Below are 12,769 nucleotides of genomic sequence, written 5' to 3'. Positions count from 1 at the left end.
CCAGTGTTCACCAAGTTCCCACAGAGGATGTGGTACTCTACTGGGCTCTCTGAAAAATACGGTCGAGACTGTGAACTGGATTTAGTTTCAGCGCTCGGGGATTTACAGTGTTCTTCCTTCTGTTCCTGCTTGTCACTGATAAATGATACAACCTTGGTCGAACCAGGCATGTCTCAGCACCTCTGAGTCTTCATCTATCAAACAAGGGGTAATAATATATATGTTCTACCCGTGTTATAAATATTAAATATTATACATCTATGAAATCTTCAAGAAGCTTCAAGCCTTCTCAGGATAGAATGAGTTTATACTTTTTGGAGTACACTTAAGCATTAGATCAATCTTATAAGAGAGCATTTAAGCTATTATAAAAAAGAGATATTGTTACTTTCTTTATTGTACAACCCATATTGTAACACCAGTAGTAGAAATTTTGAAAATGAATAAAAGACCTCATTATTCCACAGCTACCAGATATCAACTTTTTATTTTCCATATTTCTTGCTAGTTCTTATTCTTATGCATACGTACATTTACAATGTAGAGTGTGGATGTATTGTTACATTTTGCTTTTTTCACACAAACATAGCATATTCATGTTATTCTATACTCTTCATAATTATAATTTTATAATAGTCATAATACTAAAATTATACAATTTATAATATATCAGATTGATATACCACAATTTACTTAACTAGCATCTCTCTTGTTTGAAGCACATCTATTCACGTAACATGCTTTCTTCTTCCTTTCTTTCCTCCCATCCTTCCTCTCTTCTTTCCTTCTAGCATGGAAGAGGAAAAAAAGGCAGACTATAAAGCACCAGCAATGGAATTATTGAGACAAAAAGAATAATGTTTTTATTTCTTTTAAAATCATTTATTGAGCTCTTTCGAAGTGGGGAGATATTCTGTGTTTTAGAAAAGGCAAACTGTGGAGTCTGATTGAAAACCCTGCACAGACAGGATCCAATTAGTAGACCCCATTCACTGAAATTCTTCATTTCTGACGCTTGGTTTTCTTGGTCTTAGAGGCAGGGAAGAAAGCAGGAGATGCTTTCCGAGTCCACTCTGAAGCTCTTTTGAGGAGTACTACTTGGAAATATGAGTTTGTTGACCGAGTTAAGCAAATGGGTGATTGAATCACCGTGACAGAGGTATGATTTAGAGTAAGGGCAGCTTCAGCCCCGCCACGACGTCAAACGGACATCAGTTTGAGAAAATCTTCAATCCTAGTCAGACGAGGTTAAGCTGGTGTATTAATTTTCAGGTAGTTCTCCGATTTAGAAATGACCCGAGGTTTATCTGCCTGCTTGCATTAATCACTTAGGGACAGCTGCTGGCAGCACAGGGCTGGAACCGGGGATGCCAGTCCTCTCAGAGAACAAGTAAACAAGGTTACGGTGCCAGGCAATAAGCTTCAGCAGGAGCAATATTATCCTGCTTGCCCAAACTTTTTTTATATATATGGTCACATTATTGAAGATCAGGAGCTATTATCTGGCACTTGCAAAGTCTGAGGCTTTGATAGTCCGAAGTCCCTGAACTCTCTGCCACACAGACCACTGAATGGCCAACAGAGAGTTCCAACATGATCATGATGCAGCAAATTGGCTTCTGCGGGCCGTGGTTCCAGTACTTACGGAACTGTTTCGTAAACAGTATAAATATTAACTTTGTCTATTGCATGCCAAACCAGGGTTGGGTGATAGTGAAACAATAATGACAGTCGCTGAAAGCTAGATTTACTCAGGTAAATGATAAAAGGATTTCGGTTTTGTTACTTGCTTTTGATGGGCATATGGAAATGTCTGCCTGGAGGTAGCAGCAGACAGGCCCATCAGCTCTCTAAATACATTGATTCTCAACCTTGGCTGACTTCAGAATTCCCCAAATACAGAAAACTAAGCCCTACCCACATCAATTGGGTTTGGAATTTCTGTGTATACATGGGGTGGGTATGAGGAGACTTCTGGAATGTGGAATCCCCAACCAGAATCGAGGATCACCATTCTCACACGATAGCAAAAAGTATCTGAGGTGTAGATTTAAATACAATTAATGCTGATTGTTACCCATATATGCACATTGGTTGTTTATTGTCATCAATGTTATTATTGTTTACAGAAATCCTGCCCCTTGCATTCTGAACACTAGCTCATTATCTGTGGCTTCCAATGTTTGTTTTTCCTAGTTTCTCCCGAACCACAATGCAAATTTGGACAGGCACAACCTATCATCTCATCTACAGCACTAGATACAGTATCATTTAGTTACCTCGAAAATTCTGACTCCTCATTGGATAAGGGAAAAGCACAACCTTCGCCGAAGATGGAAGCCACAAGTGGAGCTCCCATAGCTCAGAGAGACTGGAGGGGCTCCAGAGAAAGCTGGTAGGAAGACTTTGAAAATCATAGCTATTAGAATGGAAGGGACCGTGGGATCTCTTCATCTTATGGTTGAGAGAATTAAGAACAGAGAGGCTGGAACTTGTTCAAGATCACACACAGTCAGTGGGATAGTTCAGTCTGGAACTCAGGTCTCCCAGTTCCCCGTACCCACAAGGAGGGGGGCAGGCACTTTAAGGAAAAGCAGGGCGGGCATCCTCTCCCTCTTCCACCAGAGCAGCTTTGCTGAAATCGCTTTTGCATAAGAGCCTTTGAGAACCACAGCATAGCAGAGCATACTGACGGTTCTGGTTTCAGTCGCCATATTTTTTGCAGGTTCTGCTAATCCAACAGAATTATTTACAGAGCATTTAGCAGAGAAGTTTCCAGTTTTTTATAACACACACACACACACACACACACACACACCCCTTTAGAGACTCTAGCAAACCCTGCCTCTAGAGATCAATTGCTCCAATTCACTCTATCCCTTTAACCTGAAAAAGGGCCAAAGATCACTGGGTCTTGGACAATCTGAAATGTAAGAAGTTAACCTTTTTATGCCTCTGTGCAAGGACGTTTTTCTGGGTTTTACAACAAACACTTGCTTTTTCAGTGCACGACCTCTGCAAAACTCTTTTTTCAGATTATGTATAGATATGCAAATTTCTAGCCATAACCTTCCTGAAAACAAAAACAATCATAGCAATTTTCCATGTATTTATGCAGTCTGCAAGGATCATATCATTTAATTCTCACAACAACCCAGTTATACTGGCTCCGTTTTACAGATGAAGTAACTGAGAGGCTGGATTCTTTGCCTACATCGAATATCTAATGAGAAAGAGACTCGAACCCAGATTGCTCTGATTCCAAAGCTGAGGCCTCAACTACTAAGACCAAAGCATGCCTCATCCCATAAACAAATTATTATAAATTCATTTTTTTTGGCTGAGGCATATAAAAATCACTGTTTTCTTTTTAGGTCATTTTCAAATAGGAGGCATTTCTGCCCCACCTTTTATTTATGTGAAGAAACAAGGACAGAGAACTACTTCAAGAGGAGCTAGAATTGCCATGAGCCAGCAGATGGAAGTCAAACCCAGAGCACAGGAAAGAGGTAAGGCCCCAGAGATACGGATGCGGAGACCACTAGTATCTGCTATATTATTTATTCAATATTATATGCACTGTGTTAGGCAGTATAGCTACAAAGTTAAATAAGAATGGGCTTTCTGTCTTGGAGGAACTCACAGTCTAGTGGGGAAGCCAGATTTATAAATGGAAAATTTCAATATAATATGAGAAATACCCAATTAGCATGATGCACAAGGCACGTTTTGAGCACAGAGATGAGTCAATGAATCCAGCCTGGGAGGAAGGGATAGCCAGAGAAGCCTACCTCGAGGGCAGGACCCATATGTTAAGCCTGGAAGGAGGGGGAGCTAGCCGGACAGAGAAGATGGCTGAGGAGCAGGTGGGGAAAGGTACTGCAGACAGAAGAAATTGCACAAAGGATTGTGGAAAGTCTAGAACACCACACAGAGTGCAAGGGAATTGTGAGCAGATCCCAAGGGAATATGTGAGCAGAGCGTGAGATAGGAGGGAGGATGGTGAGTTCACAACCAGCCTTATATGTTATGCTGAGTTTGGAATTCTTTGTAGACACTGCGAAGTCATTTAAGAGTCTTAAATTCATGAGTGACATGATCAGATTTGCATTTTAGGTCAATCACCCTGACTGGCTATCAGCTGTTTCCTGCTATTACCAGTGACTCTGAAACATGTGACATTCTCCCATGAGTTTATCCAGTGGTTATGAGCAATTACTGGCCAGGTTTTTTCCTACTCAAGAAAGCACATTAGACAAAGTAAGGGAGAAGACATTGTTACAGGGATGTGTAGATTGAAAAACTGGCCAAAGTCCTCCACCCCTCCCTTAATCCACATTCTTTATAAACTGACTTTGCTGCTTCTCATGGAGTCTTTTTCCCCCATGCTTTGAATCTGGATGGACTTTGAGCCTTCCTTTGGCCATTAGAATGAAGTAAAATTGACCGTGTGCCAAAGCCACACCTAGACCTCAAGAGGCCATGCACATTTCTGCTCTCTCTCCTGGATCCTGACTCCCATATGTGAACAGACCTCGCTAGCTTCCTGCAGGATGAGAGACCATGTATACCAGTCCTGAGTCAGCCCTGCTGTCCAGCTGGAGCCCCAGATATGAGGAGCCCAGCCTAGGGGTGACTTTAGCTGACTCATGAAGCTGACTCACAAACACATGAAGGAGCCCAGTCAAGAACAGAAGTACCTAGGAACCCAGCCCAAATTTCTGACCCTCCATGAGCTATTTAGCTTATTTATTAACGGTTATTGTTTCAAGCTACTAAGTTTTGGGGTGGTTGGTTATCCTGCAAAAACTAACAGGAAGGTGAGATAACTTTGTATCTGCTCTAATCTATCAAAGAGTAAGTCATTTATAAGCCTTGGCATTTTATAAGTAACAAAGTACTTTGAACATATTGGGATGTTGCAACACAATGGCAAAGCATGATAAAGAGCTGTATTTCTCCAAGTGTGCCCTTGAAAGGCTTCTGTTTCAGGGAAGATAGAGCAGATATAATTTTCCCCGCTTCTCTGACAAGTACAACTAAAAATCCTGGAAGCTATATATAAAACAAACACAACTCGGAAAGGTGGAGAGAACAGGCAGACCAGCTAGGTAGCATGGGACCTCGGTGAATTTCCTAGAGTTCCTTTTTGCCTCGTGTATCTCAGGTTTGCAGCTGAAGAAGCCAGCCATCTGGAAATGCCAACAGACATGGATCAAAAGATCCCAACAAAACTTGCCCTCTCTAGTCAAAGCTCCAGGAAAAGGGCAACCTAGCACAACAGAAAACTTCTAGACAATAACCACTCTCTTCCAGCCAATAGCATAGGAAAAACTGTGGCCCTACTCCCACCCCCACCAGTAAAGGCTGTGTGGGGAACCTAGACTTCGATTCTTGAGAGGCTGTAATGAGGCAACTTAACGTCCCTTCCGGGGTGGTGTCAGAGAAGGACAAGCAGGGAGCTGGAACTGCCATCTCCACCCAGCAGAAATGAGGAGCCCCCTCACTGGGTGTCGATGCAAGCTGAGTGGGAAACACAGACTTCTATCTGCACCTGGCAAATGAGGCAGCGTCCCCTACTGCCCAAGCTGGACCAGGGCCAGAAAGAGCCTGTAACAGAAGGTTAAATAAGATCCAGAGTCTCATAACATAATACCAAAATATCCAAGTTTCAAAAGAAAATCAGTCATCATATCAAGAATCAGGAAGATTGCAAGTGAAACGAAAAAAGAAACACCAGGATGACAGAAATGGTAGATTCACCAGACAAAGATTTTAAATCAGCCTGAACTAAAGAAGCCTGACTTACAGCTTGTCAAACATACACTGTACATCTGCATTAACCATTAAAGAGTGCATTAAACATTATCTCAAAGCAAGAGAATGCACTCTTTGAAGATAAGAATCCCTAAGTCCTCTTCTATGATGCCATGCCGCTCTTGGGTAACGTATCAAGTAACGGCCATATCAGTACTCCCGAAGATAAGTTTCCTTTTCCGGACATCAGGTCACATTGACCTGCTAATTTGCAACAGAATGTCTCTTTGAAACTTTGATGAACATGTATCCTGGGCATGTTTGATGTATGTTCTTTGTTCTAAAAAGGTATAAAACTGTACCAAAAACAATTCTTCTCCAGAACATTCTTCTTTTGTGGAGACTGCCTTCCTGGATTATAGTCCTCATCCTGGCTCAAGTAAAATTCACTTTCTCTCTCTTACGTATAGAATGGTTATTTGTTATTTGCTTCAACAAGAGTAAAGGGATATCAGATTGAAAAACAATGAGCAGAACCTCAGGGACCTATAGGGCTATAACAAATGATAAAACATTTGTATCATCACCTGTGCTTCCAACAGACTGGCTATAGATTGAAGATTCCCAAGACCCTCTCCTCAGGTTTGATTAATTTGCTAGAGTGGTCCATAGAAGTCAGAGAAACAGCTTTGTTACAGATCACTGGTTTCATATAAAAGGATATAACTTAGTAACAGCCAGATGGAAGAGATGCATGGGGCAAGGTATGTGGTAAGGGGTGCAGAGCTTCCACGGTTTCTGAGCATGCCACTCTCCTAGCATCTCCACCTGTTCCCTGACCTGGAAGTTCTCTGAACCCTGTCCTTTTGGGTTTTTACAGAGGGTTCATTACATAGGCATGATTGATTAAATCACTGGCCATTGGCAGTTGATTCAACCTCCAGCCCCCTCTCCTCCCTAGGGGTCAGGGAGTGGGGCTGAAAGTTCCAATCCTCTAACGAAATGGGTGGCTCCACTGGCAAGCAGCCCCCATCCTTAGATGACCGAGGGGCATTCCCAAAGTCACCTCATTAACATAACAAAAGACACCTTTATTGGGTCTCACACTTAGGGTTTCAGGAGCTCTGTGACAGGAAGGGGAGGAAGACCAAATATATATTTCTTATTATAAATCACAATATCACAGTGAGGCTGAAAAAGTACCCAAAAAATAATGATTGAAAACTTTCCAAATTTCGCAAGAGACATAAACCTAAAGACCTGAAAAGCTGAGCAAGCCCTGAAAAAGATAAAACCAAAAGAAATCCATGCCAAAGACACATCATCATTACACTGCTGACAGCTAAATACAAAGATGAAAATCTTGAAATCAGAGGAAAATGACACCTTATCTATAGGGAGAAAACAATTAGAATATAGTGAATTTCTTATCAGAAATCATGGAGGCCAGGAAAAAAGTGGCACTTTGTTTTTCAAATGCTGAAAGAACTGTCATTTGGAATCCTAAACCCAGGGAAAACATCATTGGGAAGTCGGACTTTATCAAAGTTAAAAACTTTTGGTCTATGAAAGACCCTGTTGAGAGTATGAAAAGACAAGCAACAGAGTGGGAGAACATGTCTGAAACCATATATACAACAAAGAACTAGCATCTAGAATAACTAAATAACTTGAGATTTGAGCTTAAAAAATCCAGTTAAGATGTGGGCAAAAGACATGGAGAGAGATTTCACTGAAGAAGATATTCAGATGGTACATAAGCACAAGAAAAGACATTCAGCATCATTAGCCATTAGGAAATGTCAATTAAAACCAAAGTGAAATGCCTGTACACGTCCATCAGAATGTCTAAACCAAAAAATAGTGACAACACCAAATGCTGGGAAGGCTGTGGAGAGCCTAGATCACTCATATGTTGCTAATGGGAAGGGAAAATGTGCAGCCACTCTGGAAAAAAGTTTGGCTTAAAGAGAGGGTGGGTGGAAGAGAAGTGAGTGTGGCTGTAGAAATTCAGCAGGATGGATTCTTGAGGTGAGGTGCATGTATCTTGGCTGTGTCAATGCCCTGTCCTGGATGCCATATTGTCCTATAGTTTTGCAAGAGGTTATCATTGGGGAAAACTGGCTAAAGGACCTGTGGCATCTCTCTGTATTATTTCTTACAACTGCATCTGAATCTGCAATTATCTCAAAACAAAATTTAATTAAAAATAAGTTTGTCCTTGAAATGTCAGTACTGAGTAACGTTAATGAGTTTCTACCTGAAAAATAATTTCTGTGATTAAATAAGTTTGGCAAACGCTGGGATCAATAAAGCTTACCAGGTTCCTTTACGACAGGCCTCCCCAGAGCCCGGCATTTGCATTTTCCATCATGAGTAATCTGCCCTAATGTCAGAAGATTCCTAATAAGGCTGCCGCGAGGATGAAACGAGATGATCCACATAAAAGAGCATATAGTACCTGAAACAAATGGTAAAATTATCATTATTATTATTTTATTCATGTTTTACCATAAACTTGCCACATTGGTCTTATTACAGTAACTTTAAAAAATAGTGAGATTGAGGTTTAGAGAAGTTAAATAATTTGAAAGGACACAGCCGGTAAGAGGCAGAGCCAGGATTCGATCTCAGGTCTGACTCCCAAATATCTGCTATTAATTTTGCAATATTCCGTCAAAAAGTATGATTCAAGAATGAAACAAAAGTAAAAATTAAAAAGTAAGGGATAAACTAGGAAAATGTTTACAATGATGTCACTTTCACTTTCAACAGTTTTCATTTATTACTATGTAAAGGGCTTCCTAAATCAATACTAAACTTTCTTAATAGAATAATGGGCAAATTATCAATACACTCACTCATGATTGTGGCCAAAAGACGTCTAAAAGTGTTCAGACTGAAACTGTAATAAAAAAAAATCCTCTTAAATAGACAAAATGCCATTTTTCTTTATTTTTTTCCAAATTGAGAAAATCTTACAGCCACACTTAATGGCTGTGGTGAAATAGGCAATTTCAAACAGCTGTTGTCATCATTACTAGCATAATTCTGGTGGCAGACAATTTGCCTTAAAATTCTTATTTTTTGACCCGGTTATTTAATTTCTAGGAAAGAATAAAATTAATTACAAATTTAAAAAATGCATCAGATACATAAACAAAGATTTATCTTCAAGAATCTTAATATCTGTCAGTATGGGATAGTTAAAAAAAAATGGGATATTCATATGATTGTAGTCATTCACGACCATGTTTTAGAAAAGTAATGACATGGGGAAATGTATATATTTTTAAGTGAAAAAAGCAGGAAACCAATTTTATAAAAGCAAAATATGCATGTGTGTATATATATGTATATTTGAAGAAAATACATCAAAAGGTGAAGGCTGTTTCTCTCTGGGCTGAGGATATCATGAATGATGCTTATTTTCTTTACTATAATTTCCAAAGTCTCTACAATAATAATTCAGAAAAAAGTAGCAATCAACTACTTCCCAGAGTTGTTGAAATTCAAAACTTTGATGTGAGTGCTATCAAGTCCATGTTTGAATCAATACCTTAGAGCTGGAGCCTGGAATCCTTGAAGGAGAGTTGGGAGAGCTCCTGGTCAGGGTGCTGTACTCCCAGGGTCATGGCGGAGCTAAGGGTGGAAAAAGAAAGCAGGACCTCAGCAGAAATTCCCTCCCATACTCGGATGTTAGTCAGCAGCCAGGATGAAATGTGAGAGGACTTGTATTTGACTCCCTCCACATATCCCTCCCCAGCTCCGTCTGTTCGCTCTACCACTGACACACTCTGCAATTCCATGGGCACCAGGTTAGATGTGTGTGTTGAATACCAGATGACTGTCAAAAGTATTTTTTGGCCAATTTGTTGAAAGCACTAATAATAAAATAAAATAGTATTGACGACATTATTTGATAGCCAGAGTGTGCCATTGTCCCGTACTGAACGTTATTTAGATCTTTTAAAGTGTAGGGATGCTATGCTTTCTTATTTTCTGTGTAAATTGCCCAGTTCATTGAGTGTGTAACAGATTATTTAGTGATTCGTGCCGAACAGGCATCTTAAACTTAACTTGTTTACAGATCTCTTGGTTTCTTCTACCAAATCTGTTCTTCTCCCAGTTTTCACCATCTCAGTAAAATATGCCACAATTAGCCATTTGCTTAACTTCCAATCTACAAGTTGTTCTTGCTTCTTTACTTTCCTACACCTCTGACCCCTTGTGGTATCAACTCTGCTCCCAAAATATATTCAGAGACCACCCACTTCTTTCTCTCTATATTATAACCCGTTAATCCAAGCAGACCAAGTGTGTCTGCACTGATACATTTTTCCTTTTGAACAGGTCTCTCTGCTTCCACTCCTGCCCCTTATAACGTCTGCCTGGCAACCCAAGTGATGTTTTACAAACGGAAATCGGACCACCTCAGGTCTTTATTTAAAACCTGTCGGTGGCTTTCCAAGACACTTAGAATAAAATCCAAACTCCTTACGTTGGCGTTAGATTCTCTGTCTTTGATTTCATCAGGTACCACTCTCCCCAGTAAACCCACTTCCACTTCTTACTGGTCCCCATCGATGCCAAACTTGTTCCTACCTGGGACCTTTGTCCTAGCTCATCTCTCTACAACACTTTCCCCCCCAGACCTTTCTGTCATTCACTCAGTTCAAATATCACCTCTTCATTAACTACCCAATTTAAAGTCACTCTCTATCACTTCACCCTGTTCTACTTGCTTCATAGCACCTACCATTCTTCAATAATATTTTCTTTAGTTGCTTGATATGTCTCCTCTAACTACACGTAAGCCCCATGGAGCAGGAATCTAGTCTGTCTTGTATCCTACACACCTGGAATTGTGACTGGCAGGTTAAATATTTATTGAATGAATGAAAATGTATTTAATCATATAAACTATAGATATTCTTTTATTAATCTGTTGGGTAATAAGCATTGTAAATTATATGTATATTCTACAAAGCATTTTAAACACCACTAGACAGCTTTGGGGATGAGATGTATTAATACCTAAAATGGACTGACTGCTTACTTAAGTAAGTGCTCCTGCGTGGTCATGAGAGGATGCCACTAAGTGCAGTGGGGTGACAGAGAGGAGCTAACAGTGTGGGACAGAGGCAAACCCAGTGGTGGGGATTAGGAAGACTCTGGGACAAGGAGGATAACGATCCAGTTTGGCAACTAATGGCCACCAGCAGGAGGGTGTGTCCGTGCGCAAAGCGCAGCCGAAGGTGCTGCAGGAATCGGTGATGGCTTCAGGAACAACTGTCCACAAATTGCAGGCTTAAAGCAATTTGATACGTTGCAGTTAGAACTCTGGTTCAGGAAGAAATAACAAGAGAGGTGAAGCCCCAAAGCAGTAGGAATTGGAGTTGAGGCGGGTAATTAAAACAGGAACTCAGCCTCAAGGAACCAGGAGAGTCTCTGTAATTAGAACTGATGCACCCGATGGAGACTGGGCTTGTGGATAAAGGCGGAAGTCCAGCGTTCTGCCTGGGGCCCCTGCTGAGCTAGATGGCAGCCAGCTGTGTGACTTTGTGCGTTTGTGTGTGTGTGTGTGTATTTCAGCAATTTTAATATATTCAAGAATATTTAATAGAACGAATAAAAAGTACCATGAGTTAGCAAAAGCCTGTGGTGGAGAGAAATAGAAATGTAACCGGCCCTTTTGCAGTAAAGCTTGTGTTTGAAGGGAGAAGGCAAAATGACATCTGAAGTCTTCACATCAAGTGCCACTAGACTGAAGGCCCCTCAGAATATCACTTAGATAAATATAGCCGTCTATCATCATCCCATAACGCCAGCAGTGTTATAAGGATCCTGTTAGAAAAAGCAATCCTCTCACCTGTGGATCCACATGCCAGCGTGGAGCTGGGCCAGGCACCCCTGCACAGCCTGTTGTCAGGGAGGCAGAGGTGGGTCCCCAGACACCCTCTGCCCTGTCACTGACCCAGGGCACGATGCTGGGCGAGGCTTCCTTTCAGCCTATCTTCCTGAGGCCTGCACAGGTCCCAGAGCAGTGTTCTCAGCTGTGGCTGCCGAGTGGAGGCACCTGGAGAGCTGTAAAAACCAAAGCCTGTGTCCTACACGTGCGGTTCTGATGTAACTGGCCTGAGGTGCAGGCAGAGCTTCTGGGATTTTTAAAAACTCCCAGGTGGGTCTAAGGTGCAGCCAAGGCTGAGACCCTAGGCCCTGGAGCCTGGGGCTGGACTGACCACAGAAGGAGGGGTCAGTTGTGTCAGCTTTGGTGTGGGGGGACACTGAGGGGTACCTGAAAACCAGGTAGTGGGGTCAATACTGTCAATTCCCAGCACAAACGGCTGTGAACCTGTTCGATCTATCTGCTGTTCTGGTCCTATCAGATCAATTCCCAGCACAAATAGCTTTCGTGTGTCTTGACATTATCAGTAAATAATTTTTAAAATTTCACCCAGATTTTATTTCGTTATTTAAAAGCTGAATTTTTACTCCTCGTTCTTTCATTTGGTAGAATAAGAGACTCCCAAGTTCAGGGTTATGACTTGCGGCCAGCATGGGGCACCAATTATTTCGCTGGAAGCAGTATTGCTTAGTGATGAATAAAGCAGGCTCTAGAATCAGACAGGCCTAGGTTAGAACCTCAGCTTTGCCACTTCTGAAATCCGCGAATAGAAGTGAGATTTCCAGGAGCACCGAGCCCATGCAGTCTTTGTGAAGATTAAATGCGCTTCCGTATGTACAGCGTATGGCCTGGTAACTAGCATATAGTAAAATCTCTGTTGTCACCTCCACATCTTAGTACTGATTTTCTTAACAGAAACCTTTCTTTAAAGATTGCAGCTTTCATTTTTTAGACTCACTTGATCATTTCAGCGACTTACTATATACTTTCACAATAGTTACATTCTATACTTTTGTATTAGTTAAGGTTCTTCTGGTTGCAACAGGCAGAAACCAACTCTGGCTTCCTTATGGGGAAAATAAGAGCAAATTGTAGGGGAAGACA

The 12,769-nt window shown here is 41.2% G+C and overlaps 1 long non-coding RNA gene across 3 annotated transcripts; it reads right to left on the bottom strand.

The window, feature by feature from the left end:
- Positions 1-503: 503 nt before the first annotated feature.
- LOC124244062 (uncharacterized) lies at positions 504-9,393 on the bottom strand. 3 transcript variants are annotated; one of them, XR_006889873.1, is made up of 4 exons: positions 9,317-9,393; positions 8,078-8,218; positions 2,280-2,728; positions 504-787 (listed from the first exon to the last, which is right to left on the bottom strand). It is a non-coding gene; the product is annotated as an uncharacterized LOC124244062 (long non-coding RNA). The 3 variants fall into 3 exon arrangements; XR_006889874.1 differs by lacking the exon at positions 504-787 and having other exon boundaries at positions 837-2,731; XR_006889872.1 differs by lacking the exon at positions 504-787 and having other exon boundaries at positions 837-2,728.
- Between the last annotated feature and the right edge of the window lie 3,376 nt (positions 9,394-12,769).

Source organism: Equus quagga, chromosome 8 (assembly GCF_021613505.1).
Source record: "Equus quagga isolate Etosha38 chromosome 8, UCLA_HA_Equagga_1.0, whole genome shotgun sequence".
Classification (NCBI taxonomy): domain Eukaryota; kingdom Metazoa; phylum Chordata; class Mammalia; order Perissodactyla; family Equidae; genus Equus; species Equus quagga.
This window is presented reverse-complemented; position numbering and strand designations above follow the sequence as displayed.